The sequence below is a fragment of the Branchiostoma lanceolatum genome, chromosome 3, assembly GCF_035083965.1.
Source record: "Branchiostoma lanceolatum isolate klBraLanc5 chromosome 3, klBraLanc5.hap2, whole genome shotgun sequence".
NCBI classification, from domain to species: Eukaryota; Metazoa; Chordata; class Leptocardii; order Amphioxiformes; family Branchiostomatidae; genus Branchiostoma; species Branchiostoma lanceolatum.
The window spans coordinates 29,723,269-29,742,164 of record NC_089724.1 but is presented as its reverse complement, the minus strand read 5'-3'; the positions used below and the strand labels follow the sequence as shown (position 1 = coordinate 29,742,164).

The following is an 18,896-nucleotide window of genomic DNA, read 5'->3' as shown; positions in this document are numbered from 1 at the left end:
AACTCAAATAACAGAACTTGTCCCAAGTATGCTGTTCACAAACACATACATACACACATACATACATACATACGTATAAAGGCTACCCAAAGCATAACATTCTCGGTGACGTTTATTTTTCTGTCATTTATTCAATGGTATACTAATAGCACTGCATTTAATACAGCTGACTCCAGCGGCGGAGGGATATGTACAAACTTTCGCGTACAAGCACATGTGCGCACTCAACTTTAGTTCCATAGGAGGATAAAATATTTTCTATATTTGCTATCTATTCACTACATGTGCGTTTTTAAGTCCAACTCTCATTACGGAAACCAATTATGACATTGCCCTCTTAAAAGTTCTTGGTTACAGAACTTGTCTATCAAAACATGCACAGTGCTCTGTAGTAAAGAACTTTTCTGTGCCTCTGCTATGAACGAATTCCATAACACTTTTCTGAAGTTTTACTGTTTCCGCACCAGAATATCTTTTGGCTGTTGCGGCCTGAAATCCTCCGTGTGCTACCTGTTTGTAAGACCACATACCAACAGAACGCAATAAAAGAAGCAGAAACGTTCACGGAAGAAATAACAAATGGCAAATAAAGTGCATTTCATCTTCCACCGCTTTTCCTGTGCATTGTTCACATATTCTCTCGTTAACAGGTAACCGTCTGTATCTACCTCTTTCTACTTCATATGTATATGCGCTTACTCTGCGTTTATATATAGATGATTTTATGTCTAAGTCTTTGCTTTGTAGATAATACTCCATGGCGCACACAGATTTGAGATGTCTATATGATCTTAGCTTACCAACATCAACAGAGAGATTGTGGAGAAAGGTTAATAATTTCAACGTGCTTTATCCGTAGCTTCTTGCATGTCATGAGTTATGTTTGCCAGAATATGAACTAGTATGTGGAAGAACACAGACACACACTTACTACACGGCATTAGAAACACAACAAAAACCGGTTGGGGTATGCAAAAAGAAAACATTCCTATATAGCCTGGATGCCAGAATTCTTTCAGGACCTGAACAGGCCAGCTACTGAGCTAGCTCCAGGACATGACAACATGTCAGCGGATTGCAATGATTCTTTTATTACAAATCCCCTCAGTTAGACCTTTGGTTTGAAAGCGGAACATGTGTTTCTCTCTCGGTCTTTGTGTGTATTACCATCTGGCATCCAGGTGGGATACTAGTATTAGGGCGGGACTTTCTAGACCGCCCACAGCAGGGCGCAACCAATCGGCCACAGCGGGGCGTAACTCACAGCAGAGTGCAACCAATCGCCGGCAGCGGGGCGTAACTCACAGCAGGGCGCAACCAACTGCCGACAGCGGGGCGTAACTCACAGCAGGGCGTAACCAACCGCTGACCAGCAGCACGCAACAGGGCAGAGCCGACGGCGGTTGACCAATTAATCAAGCTTTTAGGATGCCATGTGGCCATTGTGAAGTTTGATCCATTGTTCAAAATCCATCGTCACTCTGGGTTTGATTCCGAAAACCAGGCCACCAAGAACAAAAAGGGGAAGGCCTAGTGGCTCGGCACTTCTCAAGATAGCAAAGATGAGAAGAAAAGGCGGGCACCTGCGGCATCCGTGGACTTAATATCGACCACCAGCCGTATGAAGCCGAGGAAAAGGCCAGTAAACGGCCCACACCTTTTCGACAAAGAGCTGTCCAGGACAGACCGACAGCGAAGACAGCGGTCAAAAGGTCAGTACAATTTTAGGTCTCAACCTTTTGCACGGCGCATATGTTTCTGTACACACATAGACTCCGTTTCTGTGTTTGATCACCCCGTTATTTCGTGGAGTAATAACAGTCTACATTAATTCTATTTTCGAACACAGTGGTTACAAATGACATGCCTTCTAAATGCCTTGCACACTGCGTAGTGAAAAACTGATTTGGTAGCACCCTTTGTCCACCATATACCTAATTATAATTCGTTTGAATTTTACCGTGTTAGATTTTACCTGCCAAGAAATGGTTTCTTCGCCTGTCGTTTAATTTGTGCAAACTTCTAATACGATTTAAAAGAGAGGTGATGACTGTCTTGATCTTTTCGACATTGAGATATTTCTTGCAAACTTACAGATTCATAGATATCCTGTTTATATCTCAGCCGACACAAATATCCTAATATGGCAACAGTTCAGTAACCCATGGATAGTGGATGTGCATTGATTTTTTGAAGTTGCAGAAATATTGTTTATTTATTTGTGTAAGTGGATAAGATCACGTATAACGAGAAACTTCTAGCAGACAAATTAATTTAAACATGTTCAATATAAAGGACGTGTCTAGCCTTTGTATTGGAGATGCTTTCAAGTGTAGAGTTCAACAACGCAACGTAGAAATTTTATCTAGATAAAACTGATAGACATCCATACATGTTTACATGTTGAATATGGTTGTCATGGAAGAAAATTTCTAGGAACTGGTTGGTTACACGGTGTTCTACAGTGTTTTCTGTTTGGTATGTTTAGGCAATAAAGACAAAAGAATTGCAAAGTATTGCAATATTAATCTTTGTTCGCTGTTTTTTTTTTCTACAGCAGCTCCTGAATGCACATGTAAGATTCTGCAACATAAGTGCTGTGACGACCATCTAAATGGCGACTTAGTTCACGTAAAACACATGCAGCCGAACAACGACGATGAAAATTTATTTGGGTAATTTTGGAATAGTCCATTATTGTGATTTCATAAGCATATAAGAGCCGATAGAGTTTTAAAGATTTCATAATTTGCCGGTTTCACACAATGGAATATTTGTAGGGATACTAAGGATGGCTGCCATAGCTTCTTTTAAACAGTTTGTTAACTGATTTTGGTAGATAGAAATCAGATCAAACCGCTGTGGTCGCCAGCTCCACCGACTGTTTCCGTCTTTATACTTGCACAGGCCGACCTAGCTTACGGGACGAGAGCGATGACGACGAGATGTTCCTGCCACATTCTACACAGAGATACCGCTGTAGGGGAGGTCGGCAGATCAAGACCTTCTACTGGATGTCGGTGAGACGAGCTGCATCCCTAGGGGAATCCATAACAGACGTCCGTGCGTGCGTCCGTAACGTCGGGACCGATCGCGAGGGGAGCCACACAACAAGCGTCGTCGACAAAAAGAAGGGAACGAGAAAGAACCAGATCTGTAGCGGAGCCACGATGTGAAGCCAATAGATTGCGTTGCTACAACCGTTGCTACAGCGAGACAAAACCTGACGCCAGTTAGAAATAAATATTACGGACTGACTTGAACATGTTTATTCCACGGATATACTAATATATTGTCTATTTCATTATTTATATTGTGTGTATATAGTAGTAATCTATTGTATATGCATATCAAAATCGTACACAAGGCTATTAACCTGGCCGATGACGGTTCTAAACAAACCTGGGGTGGATGTAGCCTGACTACTTCGCGCTCCTAGCGGCCGGCCCGACGATACCGCTCCCAAGAGGGGGTCATTAACCTCCCCCAGGGAGAGCTTCTGTAAACACAGGCTAGGGGTGGATGTACAAAAATTCAATTGAAAACCCCAAACGAATATTGTAATAATCAGTGTGCATGAAAGCTGTGATACGATTGCACGCTCTCACCAACTTGCAAGAAGATACGGAAACTGATGTCAGCATAGCCAGTATAACGTAGTCATAGTCAGTCCGTCTTTAAAGTCTCCTGTGCCAAGTGTACGGAAAGCCTTGTCTCTGTGTCCTTTCTTTATCCTTACTATGTTAGTCTTTCGAAGCTTCAAAGATGCAGCTAAAATAACTCGAATTATGCGTTGGTAACATGTCAAGCATTTAATTTTTCTATTGAATGAAGCAAAGCTTCTAAGAAAAATCAATCAAAAGCAGTGACATATTGTTGTTGCTGCTTTTTGCAAAAATCCGGACATCTTCTTTAAAGCTGTGACTTATTTACCTTTCAAAATCAAACTTTCTCATGACAATAAAAGAAGAGCCAGTCTAAGCATGTCATTCATGATAACAAAAACCAAAAACGTTTAAGACATTGAGGAACAGCTGTGATGTATAGGTATATATTGCAACATCCAGAAAGTTTATTTCAAACATCGATAAACAGCTGTAAAAGTGTATACTATAACTAGCGCATTTTCTATGCCGTACGCAGTGGCATTCGTCCTTGCTATAGAAAAGGCCATACCTGCAAGGCGTTGCCAAAAACTAATTCCCTAGGGAATGCGTTCGCGGAAATCCTAGAATATTTGGCAAACCGAAAGCAGTACTATACAATAGGCTCCGCCCCTGAGGCGTCGCCAAAAAAACGTGTCCTTATATTGTGATAAGTCATGTGGAGATGCCAGCTTGCTTTTGAAATTATCTAGGTGCCAGTGGAACTGATGCCATCGGCCAAGATGCCGTCGGCAAACTTTTCTTCTTTTAAGTACTTCTGGTACGACTATGGGATAAGCCAACCTTAAAACCCTATCCAGACTGGGGGGGGGGGGGGGGGGGGCTAAAAGTGCCCGCGCCAACTTTGACATCGTATTTCTGCCGAACGATGTATGGTAGGACAACCAAACTTGGTGACTTTTCCTAAAATTTTGTTGGCAACAATTTTATACTAATGGTTTAAGTTTATCATTTTTTCATGTTGCCATGGCAACGGGTTTCTGACTGGCATTTTATGCAAAAATCATAATTTTTTTGAAAACAGTGATATTTTCGGGTTTTCTTGCACAACTACACTAGTGTTCCTACATGTATAACATTACATGTAATTAGATGTAACTTTCCTGATTTAATATTCATAATTTATGCTAATTTTATGACGTAATCAGCCAAAATCCAAGATGGCGGACTATATCACTATTTCAGGTATCAGCAGGCTTTTTCGCCCTTAAAATCGTCAATACCTGACATTTTCTTTATCAGAAACATGTAGATTAATATTTTTAGTCTATTTTCAGTGTCCTTTGGGGTCATAAGTGGAAAAAAAGGATTTTTGAAAACTTCAAAATGGTCGATCCAAGATGGCGGATCCCAAGGGATCGCTTACAACACGTGACGTCATTTAATGACGTCATTTTGACGCCAACGTACTTTCCATTGACTTTGTATGCCTTTGCATACCTTAAAATGAATAATACAAACCGTTTTGTTTAATTCCTTTAGATATTACCGGAATTCCCTATTTAGCCAATAAAATCACATCGATGACGTCATAATTACGTCATATTACGTCATAACGTCACCAAAATTACGGGAATTATAAAACTTGACGTGAATATCACTCCCTACAAATTTGGTGATGATACATCATACCGTTCGGAAATTATGAGGGGGGGGGCCGAATCAGCCCCCCCCCCCAGTCCCAGATATACCAAAAAAGCCCAGTCTGGATAGGGTTAAAGTCTCTCCAGGATTATATGATAAGTACCTAATTCTTTGATCATGATTTTAAACAGGGACCCTGTCGGGTAGTTTACGGGTCCTCGTGGGACTCCCTGTGGCTGCCGAACTATTTTGAAGCTCGTGAGATCTCCATGTTTATTTCAACCCGAACTTAAAATCAGTCCGGGTCCTGGATAAAATTCTTAGACAGCTGCCCAATCAGGCTGTGAGCCAGCCGGCACACTGTCGGACCCCGCAGAGATCACTCCGCACAACGACCGAATTGTCTGCCGGAAACCAATCGTCAAACGGACCAGTTTTTTCAAGTGCTTTCAACGACACTCACCCCGGGAGCGTTAGGAAAATGTCTGTGACTTGCCTACGATAGCCGGTGTCCCTAGATTTTAGAAATTTCTTTATAAAACCCGAACCGACTGGCTATACCACCTACAGGCCCACTTTCAATTGTGACCAAAGCATTAAATCCATTTCTGCCTTACCACAGTTGTATTCATCGCTCCCATCGTCACAGTCGACTATCCCGTCACAGATCACCTCGTACACGTCACAGTCTCCGTCCGTGCAGACCGTCCTCTCAAATCCGGAGCAAGCTGGGCAGACATGATAATAAGATACTAAAACGACAATAAGCAAAAACCTAATGTTTACTTTCACATTGTCTATGTACAGCCTTGAGAACTGCTGCTCAGTTTATTATTGAAAACTACTGCTCTGTTTATTCTTAGTCAAATACATTGATATATATATATATATGGTGACCAGCTCTGTAATGCTGGTTGCTATATCACATAATGAACACCACAGGGTGGCTGCTACTTTAGCAGTACAGTAGAAATATGTTGACAGCCTTCTGGTTCATCTGGTTCATCATCATCATCAGAAGAAGAAGCAGGAGAAGAGGAAGAAGAGGAAGAAGAGGAAGATGAGGATGAAGAAGAAGAAGAGGAAAAAGAGGAAGAAGAGGAAGAGGAAGAAGGAGAAGAAGATGAAGAAGATGAAGAAGAAGATGAAGAAGATGAAGAAAAAGAAGGAGAAGAAGAAGAAGGAGAAGAAGAAGGAGAAGAAGAAGGAGAGGAAGATGAGGAGGAAGAAGAAGAAGATGAAGAGGATGAAGAAGAAGAAGAAAAAGAAGAAGATGAAGAGGATGAAGAAGATGAAGATGATTAAGAAGATGAGGAAGACGAAGAAGAAGAAGATGAAGAAGATGAAGAAGAAGATGAAGAAGATGAAGAAGAAGATGATAAAGATGATGAAGAAGAAGAAGAAGAAGAAAAAGGAGAAAAAGAAGAGGAAGACGAAGAAGAAGAAGAAGAAAAAAATGAATAAGGTGAAGAAGATGAAGAAGAAGAAGAAGAAGAAGAGGAAGAAGAAGAAGCGCCATTCATGTCATTGTTGAACTGCTCAACGAACTCTAAACAAACATGACTCTATTCACACTGTTTATATATATATATATATATATATATATATATATATATATATATATAAAAACTTTCTGATGTATTCAAGATATTGCTACGGTTTAGATGTCAATGATTTTAGACCATTCAGTGATCGTATCTTTTGGGCTTTAACTTTAGGGCGGCATTTCGGTGCCCATGAGACTACGTTAATACTGCATATGTGAAGTGCTGTTTTATAAATCGTGTTTTAATCAAGTATTATCGTTGATATTTTTATCGTGCAATCATAATGTCTTAGTATGTCACCAGAGGGGATTGTGATGCGTTAGAATGTTTCTTTAACCGAAGAAGAAGAAGAGAAGCAAACACAATATGCTTTCCTTCAGTGAAGTTGAACATAATCAGCAGCTTCGGTGTCACAAACTATGTGTTATAATTGCGGTCAAATATTGATTACACATCAAATGTTTGTGAATGGGTGCTGGTTTATCTATTGGAAAATTTGATGAAACCAAGATTCTAGATATATTTCTCCAATCTTGTTTTTTTCGAACTCTCGCATTAGATGTGGGATCGCCATAGAATGTTATTTGTACTTAGTGTGGCCTTTCATGGTGATAAGCTAATGCCGCAGCCTCCATTGTAAGGTGATTGCGCTTTGCTCTTACGTTATAGAGGTATAAAATAAGCATTTACCATTACCTTTGAAAAACTTCACCTCCATGACTTCCATAGTTGTAGACCCTATAACTCCCGGAGAGGTAAATTCCAGGCGCCAAAGCTGTCCTGTAGCGAGGAACCCGCTCAGATCAACTTCATTCAGATATATTTCGTTCCCTACTTGATTTACAATGCTACCACCTAGATGTGATGCAGGGAATTGTTTTACAGTCTCAAACCGCTTTCCTGGTGACATTGAACGGACCACTGTTACATCCCAACTGTGGTAGTACCACATGTGAACTCGGGAGAGTGTTATGGGGGTCTGCAGGTCAAAGGTTAGCCACCAGATGTCCTCTGTAGCTGCAAGTTGCCAGCCGGTTCTAAGGTTGGAGTCCAGAACATAGCCGGCGACATGTCGGACCCCGTCGTCGTCCTCCCATTCGTTCGGTGTCACCCATGTCGGGTCGGTCTCCACCCAGCCACCTGCCGGTGACAACCTTCCATTAATTACGTCTCAAATCTCTAATTCTATCAATCAGCGTTTGGAAGACTTCTACATTCAAAAAGGTGGATCCGCTAAAAACAAAATGAGGACTGTTCAAGTCCACCTTTGATAAAGAACAGAATCTGAGTATTGACAATATTCGGCACATGACTTCCTTCATAAAACTACGAACATGCTGTCACAAATTACACATTCAAACCGGAAGACATATAACCACACTCCGAAACTGTCGATACTGCTATCTTCAACTTAAGATAATAGAAGACTAGAAAGGACGTCATTTGCTCATGAGCAAATACAGCATATTTCACTCCCTCCTCGTGCAATAATGACGTTTTGTAATGATCTAATAATAAGCTACATTTGTTTGAATGTGCCGTTCCTACAACATGACCTTAGGTAACCTGAATGGAACACGTGTTCTTTGTCCAGCAGCAAATGGAACGCGCAGAACCTCAGAGATAGAACATGGAACGGGGATAGCACCAATTTCAGGTTGTTTGGTCTAAAAATGGCGGAGTTGAATCGATTTGAAGATTTAGCAGCAGAAGAAGAAGAAGATGAACAAAAACAATATATTTCACTCTACCCATACCTCTGGTATGGGGAGTGGAAAACAATAAAAATTGTTTTGTAGTGTCATTTTTTTACGAATAACTGTAGCATTGCAGTGTAAATGTGTTTTTTAAACTCATTTCGCATAAGGCCATGCTGATTTGATTATATGGATGACATCCTCTAGGATCCCTAAAACTGATGCGGTCGTGTGAATAAAAAAATGTTTGGCAAAAAATTGCCTTATGAAATCTACTTGGTCAGGAAGGTTGCAAAAATGTCTTAACACGCCGAGAATGACATACGAAACCATGGATTCTTTATTTCTGCTATTTCACTTTTTTTTTTTACTTTGGCCTTCTACAACCAACCCAAGATAAGTATCCGTTTTCCGAAATATTTGTTTGCAATTTAGGTCATATATTTGTTCATTATGCAGCTGCTTTGCTTGATTCCCAGTATGATAGAAAACTTTTATTTCATTTTAGGAAATGGACGAAAATTTATTTAATCCATATAATCAAATCAACATTGCCTAAATTATGATAATGAGACAAATGAGTACAACTAATTTACACTCAAAACATGTCAGAATATCCTTAATGGATGAATTGAACAATAAATCAACAGAAATAACAAAAATAGCCAACAGAAAAGATCTTTGTGATGAAAATTGACGAGCGTATAAGTATGTGTATGTGTTGGTGGCAGACTATGATGCAAAATTTAATAATGAATTCTTTATTTTTCATATAGATTTTAATATTCCTTAATCATTAACATTCTAATGATATCAGTATGCTTTTGGAATCGATATCATTGTAAAGTGAAATAATAATTCAATAAAACTGTTGGAATATATGGGGAGTAGTGTAGATTTTTAGAGCAAAATGCTGGTTCTCCTCATTTTTTCTTCAGATTATTGAAATAGTATATGTAACCTAATTACAAAAAGATCCACCGGAAATATATCTACACTACCAAATATTGAAAAGGCATTTTTTCTTGTTTTTCTTTCAAACAGAGAATTAAACTTACAGGAAGAAAGTTATTCTGTGTCCAAGAAATCGTTCTTGTCGATGGGCCAAGCAAATTTTTCTTGTTGCATTTTTTCTTAGATTGAGATTTGTATTCTAACATCACTTACAGGAATTAAATTGGTTACTTCTAGAATATCATTCTTGAAGAGCTAAAACAATTGGGTAAGAAAAACAAGAAAAACTAGAAAGGCCGTCATTTGCCCCTGAGCAAATACAGCATGTTTAGCCATACTCCTCCCCATGCAAGAAGTGGGCTGTCCCAAAATAACACCTGGGCAAATCGAAATATTAACTGCATGTGGAAAGGCAACATTTGCGAGAGCATTATACTTCGACAATCTCCCTCCTGATGCATAAATGGACTGTTCCAAAATCACCCGTACAAAAACTCTCTCTACAAGTTCTGCGAGACCCCAAGAGCTTCTTACTGCAAAGGCTTGCGTGTGTTCCTGCAATATGACCTCAGGTGACCTAAATAGAACAGTGTTCTTTGGCCAGTAGCAAATGGAACGCGGGGATCCTTAGATAGAACATGGATTCCTTGGCCAGCAGCAAATAGAACATGGAACGTGGATACCACTTTTGGCCTGTTTTTGGTCTGAAAATGGGTCCAAAAGTCCCCAAAATGAAGCATTCTGAAGTGATGTACACCAGAATTGTGATTGAAATCCTGTAGGGACATGTTCAAGGCACCCTTGTACCGAATTTCAGGTCACTTGCTAGCAATACCAGGGCACAGGAGCCCAAAATATAAAAATTGTCTAAAAATGCCCCAAAAAACCTCCATAAAAATGTTTTTAAGGCCTGTTTCGAAAGAAATGAAAAATCACCTAAGGGTATTTGCCATCTTTACCTACATGCCAAATTTCAGGTCGTTTGGCCCAAAAATGACGGAGTAGATTCCATTTGAAGACTTGGCAGGAGGAGAAGAAGAACGTGAACTAGACTGGCCGTCATTTGCTTTAAGAGCAAATTCAGCATGTTTCGCCCATACTCCTCCTCATGCAAGAAGTGGGCTGTCCCAAAATAACTCCTGGGCAAGTCGAAATATTAACTGCATGTTGGAAGGCAACATTTGCGAGAGCATCATACTTTGCCAATCTCCCTCCCGGTGTATAAATTGACTGTTCCAGAATCACCCGTGCAAAAACAAAAATTTCAAACTCTTCATATCTTTTTAAACTTGGTGTTATCTGATAGGTATTTGTGAAAGAAACAGAATGTTTTTTGTTTCAACAAAATCGGACATACCGTTAGCGAGTTACGGCGATTCAAAGGTCTGAGAATTAGTCCTCAAATTCTCCGGAATCCGTAAAAACCGTTAAAATATAATATCTTAAAAGTGTCATAACTCAGTAATAATTCACAATAGAAGCACCAAATAAGCTGCATTCTCTTTATTTACAATGATATTAACAAGTCCTTAAAGCTTGTAGCTTTGCCTTCATCGTTTCTTTAGATTTCCCATCTCAAAATATCACCAAAAGTGGGAAAAAATGGACATGGGCACAGGACATCTTAAATATGCAAGATTGCGATATCTCTGTAACCGTACAATATACAAGGAAACAACTTGGCGTACATGGGTTCTGTAACATGCTGAATCTAAATATGGCCATAAAATCTATATATCTGCTTCAGAAATTATGAATTATGATGAATAATTGATTTCCTGAGGTAATAAGATGTGCATCCGCTAGTTAAATATGCAACTTGCATATCTTCCTTATACTTGAAGATAAAAGAAAAAAACTTGGTACACAGAGGTTTAGACACATGCTGATTTCAAATCTAGCCTCAAAAATATAATTTGATCCAGAAATATTGAACTACATGTATTACCCAATGCTATATATTTACACTTGTACACACTGATATCATTCTTTGTACAATCTGCAATATTGGTCCGACAATTCAATATCCAGTATTCATTTCATTTCTTCCCCTTTTTTCACTGCAGGACTTTCGTTTCTTGTTGCAGGGCAGTTGAGTGGCAAAGTACATGATTTATTGTATTGTACATGTATTATATTTCAATTTTACGGGAATCAGACAACTGGATCATGGAACAGGTGGCCATTGCTTCTCTGGTCTGGAACTATTTCTACAGTTGAATCAACTACAAAAGCTAAATCTACTTTTTGTATGATTTCTCTATCCAGCTGAGATAACCAAGACACACATGCTGATCACTACAAGGGTAGAAGTTACTGAAGTTCTCTTTCGTTATGTACCAAAACTACAAAGTTATTTACGGCAAATAGAATATCTAGTCTCGTCTTCTAGTTCACTGGCAGTTCTGTTGGTTCTTCATCACTTTCCTCCTCTTCACTCTCTTCATTCCTGTGTCAAAAGAGAAAACGTCTGTTGAAATTCAAACTATATAATACATGCATGGCAGACACACATTTCAAACAATCTATGATGAGATAAATATGAAACTTGGATACTTAGGTACTTTATTTCCTCCATTAGCTACCATACATATATACTAAGTAGTCTGGTAATTGCATACAATAATAAAGGCAATCATTCATTATAAATGTAACAATTTAATAAACTTAACAGACCAGCATAATTCTGTTAAGTGAGGTTTATACTTCTACTCATAAAATGAATTACAACGGAAACTACGACTCGAGTAGAGGGCAGCTGGGCATCCCCGCCGCCCCCCTCCCCCTAGCAGTGACAGCAGAAGGTGAGGATAGCAAGTACAGTTTTCTGCATTTTAAGTTTAGATCATGGCACTAGCAAAAAAAAGAAAAACAGGAACCAAATGCATCCATAGGGCGTTGAAAATGATTTATAGTAATCATACATGCAACCACTGGCACGAAAATCCATGTATTAAAACGGCAAATTATTTGAGGTACCATGCGGCATACAAAAACAACAGTGTTTACCGATAATCATGCGGCCAAATTTGACATAAAAATAACCCGAAACCCACATAAAACTACGTAAAGACTTGGAAAAAGACATTACCTGGCATTTGGGTGGTAGAAGTGTCCGTATTTTGGCCCGATGCCGACGTAATCGGCTCCGAACTACAGCGGTCAGTAGCGCCCGGGCCGCCGTCCACCATTTTGCTTCCATCCCAAAACTGGCTCGCAATTTTAAAAGTATCAGCCGATTACGGAGCCCACCATGGCTCGAATCAAGGAGGTTTAAACCTCCTTGCTCGAATATATGCGAATTTGGTACCAAAATAACAACAATCTCTTGAATTTTCCAACGATACCAATGGCTAAATTTTTTTTAAAGGGGTACCTCCCTCCGGAATTTCGATTTGAAAAATTAAAATGTGAATATTTTCACCAATGGAAGTCACACAAGCTGACCACTTACATCATTTTGTAGATCGTAATGCTGGCTACAAATTGGCGACTAGTTTTCTTGTTTACGAGTGACGTAACGATCCGTATTTGGATCGGCGCGAAGCCGGCCCTCCCCAAGTGCGTGACCGGGAAGCGGGTGCACCTGCTCCCGCGGGCGAAATGCGCGTAACCCGATGGGCGATTTCTCGCTTATGGTTGACGGTAATTTAGTAAATCTTTCACAGATATTGAGTTAAGAACCTTCTTTAACTACTGGTATAAAAATATAAGCGATTTTTGACCGTTATGTATCAGATCGTACGCCTTGAATTTGGCGCATTTTTCGGTTTTGACGGGGCCGGAGAACAAATTTCAGGCTCTGCGCCACCCCTACTACAAGTTCTGCGAGACGCCAAGAGCTTCTTACTGCAAAGGCTTGCGTGTTTACCTGCAACATGACCTCAGGTAACCAGAAAAGAACTCATGTTCTTTGGCCAGCAGCAAATGGAACGCCCGGAACCTTAGATAGAACATGGATTCTTAGATAGAACATGGAACGGGGACAGCACTTTTGACCCGTTTTTGGTCTGAAAATGGGTCCAAAAGTCCCCCATACAAAGCATTTTGAAGTGATGTACACCAGAAATGTGATTAAAGTCCTGTAGGGACATGTTCCAGGCACCCTTGTGCCGAATTCCAGGCCATTTGCTTGTAATACCAGGGCACAGGAGCCAAAAATATAGAAAATGTCTAAAAATGCCCCAAAAAACCTCCATAAAAATGATTTTAAGGCCTGTTTCAAAACAATTAAAAAAGGGCCTGTGGGTTTTCGGCATCTTTACCTCCATGCCAAATTTCAGGTCGATTGGGTAAGAAATGGCGGAGTAGAAGCCATTTGAAGATTTGTCAGGAGGAGGAGAAGAAGAAGAAGAACCAGACAAATACAATATGTTGAGCCCATACTTATGGGCTCAACATAACAAAAACAATATGTTGAGCCATACTAGGTATGGCTAAACATAAATATGTAGTGTAGTGGTAGTATATGAGAAAAAAAAACGCCAGATCCGTCGCAAAAATGTATTGGTCATAAAATTAACCATCATTTCTTTCATATATACATGACGATATTACTTATCACCTTTGTCACTGATGCTATACATATCATATTTTTTTTGCTAGTCCTGTTGACACAGAATATTGAAATTCTAAAGAACTAGCTGTGGTGTTGCGACCGGCGGCATTTTTAGCGAGGAGAATACTCCTTAAAATTGTCTTGCCGCTAATACCTTGAAGAGGTCAGTCAGCTCCATTCTGGGGTGGAATGCTTTCGACGTCGTCGTTTTCTAATGCAAGGTTATCGACGTTTTTCAGACAGTGTTCTGAATACGTTTGTCCGTCAAAAATGCAGTTCTAGTGGCATTACTAATGTTGCGTTATATCTAACGTATATACCTAAATACCCCATTTCTAAAAACCACGTATATTTGCTTCATTGCAGATTTAGGTGAGGCAGCGTTAGTTGCAAATTTTCCAGTATGCTCTCATGTGCTATTTTGAAAAATAATGCATGCGCAAGACATGTATCCTTCTATGTTCTATGACCTCAGTTTTGTACAACTCATAAATGTTTTATTCAAATTGCTTAGCAGCCAAGCCAAGCGGCAGAATTGCACAATAGGTGACAGATTCAGGATCTCAATACACATTAAAAACGACATAGACGGTTATAGTTATTTCGAAAGTTAATAATAAGTTTATTGCAAATTCATGCCCGAAGGCTAAATGCAAATAACATACATAAAAGAACAGTGTACAAAATAAGTATAAAAGCTGCTTATCTAAATTTTACAAATGTAATTGTCTATAACTAGTGAAGGGTTTGACTTCTCTTTTGTAAGCAATGGAAGACGTAATGTCCCACCTTTTCTATAATTTGTGGGTTTTTGTTAGTTAAAAGAAGAATAGTCTTTTCTTTGTCTGTAAGCTTAGGGAAATTCGGATAGATTTTAGTGGTCTGAGTAGACAACTCATTTCGTGCATTATCATGAAATGAACAGTTTGAAATAAAGTGTATTTCGTCTTCCACGGCATTTGTATTACAATACTTACAAAGTCTTTCGTATATAGGTAATTTTCTATACCGGCCTCTCTCTATTTCAAGAGGATGAGCACTAACTCTAATTTTACTAATGGCTGAGCGCAAATCAAAATCTGCAAGATCAAGATAATTCTCTAAATTGTACATGGTTTTACATTTTGCATAGAATCTTAACTTACCGCTGTCGTTTACCAAGGTATGAAAAAATGATTGTATATATATATCTGTTAGTCTCCTTCTCAGCACTTTTCCGACATGTTCAGGTTTACAATGTGTATTACCGGAGTGCCACAAATAGGAATATCCATTGTAATCTAATATTTCTTTAACACGTTGTAACAATGTTCGTCTACGGGTATTCGTCGGAAGACTTTGCTGTAGATGGAGTGCGTCCGCTTGGAGGGGGTGTGTAGATCTATCGATTTGAACCAGACGTAACCAGAATTTAACTATATATATATACATATATCTATATCTAATGGGAATCTACCTAAATCTGCTCTACATGCTACATTGCTACTATTTCTAAAAACACCAAGAACATTTTTGCAGAATTGGTTGTGTACGTTTTCAATAGGCGACGCATCATGTAGTTGTTCTGTCCCCCAGATTTGGCATCCGTACAGAAGGATCGGTTTTATGCAGGTATCAAATATCTTTAGAAGGCCGCGTGGTAAGACTGATGAACGAATGATAGATTTAAAGCTATAAATGGTTTTACGTGCCTTAAGTGACAGCTGCTTTTTGGCTAGGGTGAAGCTACCTGATGAAGTGAGGGTTAGGCCTAAATAGCAATAGGAGGGGACATTGTCTATTGTGTTATTTTCAAAGTAGAACTTTTGCTTTGGAAAAGAACGACCTGCCTTGTTAAATATGATTACTTTTGTTTTCTTCATATTTACTTGGAGCTTCCATTTGCTACAAAAGGCACTTAGTCTGTTAATTGCAGATTGCAGGCCTTTGTCTGATTCTGAAAATATAACAACATCATCTGCATACAATAAACATGAAACATAAAGATTATATAAAGTTGGTGGCATACACTCTGAGTTATCTAACTCTTTAACTAAATCATTAATAAATAAATTAAAAAGGGTGGGGCTCATGTTGCAACCCTGACGGACACCCTTGTCGGTCACAAATGGTGGTGTTAGACCAGATTTTGTTTTTACACAAGTTTCAGGTTTACTATATAAACATTTGATTAACTTATAGAAATTCCCTCCTATTCCTGAATTTAGCAATTTGAAACGGAGCCCTTCCCTCCAAACTGTGTCAAATGCTTTTCTAAAATCTATAAAACATGAATAAAGGCGTTTGTTGTTATGGAAATATTTGGTAATTAGCGAGTCTAAGACAAAGAGATTGTCATTTGTGCCGAAGTGTTTTCTAAAGCCGGCCTGGTTGGGGGAGATGAGTTTATTCTCATCTAAAAAAGTGGTTAAACGTGTATTTAAAACTGATGTGAATAGTTTGGCCAGGCAGCTGGTGACCGAAATGCCTCTGTAGTTACTGGGGTCATCTTTTGCCCCGCCCTTGTGTAGGGCCACAATGTGGCTAGTACACCAATTCTGGGGGAAATAACCAGAGGAAAGAAAAAGGTTAAATAGTTTGGTCAGGGGTTCTATAAGAGTGTGCGGGGAGCTTTTTAACATTTCATTGAGGATTAGATCATTACCTGAGGCCTTTCCATTTTTAAGGTCTGAAATTGCTTTACTGATCTCGTTACTCAGAATCGGACTGTCTAGGGGGTTGTCTTTTAGGTCATTCTCTAACTTCAATAATTTGCTTTTTATTTGAGTTTCAAAACTGTCTGATGATATTGAAACGTTGGAGGTGGATTCTTTACCATAAAGATTTTTAAAGTGCGAATGGAGTTTTTCTTCGGTAATTACATCTTGAGTATTTGACTTACTATTGCTATTGGACTTGAAGTCTTTCAAGAGTGACCAAAATGACGAATTATTGTTATCAGAGTAAGAGTTAAGTTGATTTAGGATATTATTTTTGAAATCTTTTTTGGTTTTGCGTATGAGTCTTGTGTATTGCTTTTTCTTATTAAAATAGGACCCTCTGAGAAATGGGTTACGTGGGTCTTTGGAGAGAAGTCTACCTAGGTTTTTCAGTTCTTGTCTGGCCGAAGCGCATGTTTGGTCGAACCATCTTTTTCTGCTTTTTTGTTTATTACACCGCTGTTTTCGTTTTTTTGTTACGCGCAAGGACAAAGACTTTCGTCCCACCTCTTGCAGCGGCGTTATGAAGTCTTGTAGCGCGGTGTCTAAAGATTCTGGATTCAGTTCATATTTTTTATGTAAGAATCGGTTAATACTTGAGGAGAATAATGTTGAATTGATCATTTTGATAAACTTTTTCTTAGAGTCTGCATTCCAGACAAATTTACAAAACGGGCGTTTTGGCAATTCACATTCTGTTTGTTCAGACGATTTAGGGCTGCTCTCTAACAATAAGGAAAGCTTACAATGGTCGGAAAACGGCGATAACGCATGGACATGAAGGAAGGTCGCTTTACGTAGGAAAATTGCTTCACTACCCAACACATAATCTACAACACTACAACCTTTAGGTTGGTAGCAAGTTGGTTTTCCAAGAAGGTCACCGGGTGTTCTGCCGTTTAGAATTCTAATTTTGCTGTTTATACAGAGGTCGATCAGATTTTTTCCAAATGTAGTACTTTGACCATCATCCATACTAGCTCTGGGCAGGGGGTGATCAAAGTTATAATCTTTAGGTAGAATTTGTGAATCTAACGGGGAGTCATAATGTTCGTCGGTGTGTCCGTTAAATGGCAGTGACAAACACGGTATTCTTAGGTCATGATTACTGAGCCTAGCTTATTGTCTGAAAGGATGTTCTCTGTCTTTGAGTGCTGAATTTTGGTGTGGAGATGTGGTTTTAATTTCCATGGAGTGTAGAGGGTGGTTGACATTCCAAGTTTTCGTCTTCCGTCTGTCCTGAGGTTTGGGGAGAGGGGTTATCTGGATACTGTTGCTGTAGATGATTTTTGTTGCCCTTCTCTGTACTGATTCACGAGTGTTGTTCTGTTTTGTGTTGCAGCCTAGGTACACGGCATTTGCCTAATTCACAAAGGCCATATCAGAGTAGAATAAACAATTTCCAGATCCTCCGGTGACACCCCGCCCTTCTTAAAGCATGCAAAGAAAGTAGAGAGCCCTTCTTTGCAATGCGGGTGGTTTGGTTGTCCCGACCAAGACTAGTAGTAGTGCGGTGACGTTTGAAACCCAGATATATGGTGCACTCAACGACCGGGACAAATTGACATGGATAGTAAATTGCTTACCTGCTAGCTCAAATGCACCTGACACGCAGGGGCACGGACGTAAAGTGAAATATAAGGGCACTAGAATTGTTGGATTGAGGAGAGTATTGTAGATTTTAAAAGCAAAATGCGGGTTCTCCTCGTTTAAAGCAGATTTTTGAAACAGTATATGTACACTAATAACAAAACTAATCTACCAGAAATATATTTATAAGCAACAGAAATGCCAGTTTCGTCGCAAAAAATTATTGGTCTGATATGGGTCAACACCAACTTGGCCATAGAATTAGCCACCATTTCTTTCTGATACATGGCGATATTACTGATCACCTGCTTTGTCACTGATTCTTTACATGTTATATTTTTTCTCTAGTCCTGTTGATACAAAATACTGCAATGTTAAATATTTGAATTTTAAAGAGCCACCCGTGGTGTTGAGACCGGCGGCATTTTTTTTCCGCGAGGCAAATATTCCCCAAAATTATCTTGCCGCTAATTACCTTTATAGAGCAGCTGTTGTCCCTTCCTTGAGTTCCAGAGAGTGCTAAAGATATAAGCTTGACTAATCAAGGAAAGATCACGGCAAGACGGCCGTTAAGTTCCACACGGCTACGTCACAAAAAAACA

At 39.3% G+C, this 18,896-nt stretch overlaps 2 long non-coding RNA genes across 2 annotated transcripts; one reads left to right on the top strand and one right to left on the bottom strand.

The window, feature by feature from the left end:
- Window positions 1-1,679: 1,679 nt before the first annotated feature.
- Window positions 1,680-3,263, top strand: LOC136431338 (uncharacterized). Its single transcript, XR_010755033.1, has 3 exons — window positions 1,680-1,712; window positions 2,558-2,675; window positions 2,908-3,263. It is a non-coding gene; the product is annotated as an uncharacterized lncRNA (long non-coding RNA).
- A 7,672-nt stretch (window positions 3,264-10,935) lies between these two features.
- LOC136431337 (uncharacterized) lies at window positions 10,936-13,890 on the bottom strand. Its single transcript, XR_010755032.1, has 2 exons — window positions 12,539-13,890; window positions 10,936-11,896 (listed from the first exon to the last, which is right to left on the bottom strand). It is a non-coding gene; the product is annotated as an uncharacterized lncRNA (long non-coding RNA).
- Between the last annotated feature and the right edge of the window lie 5,006 nt (window positions 13,891-18,896).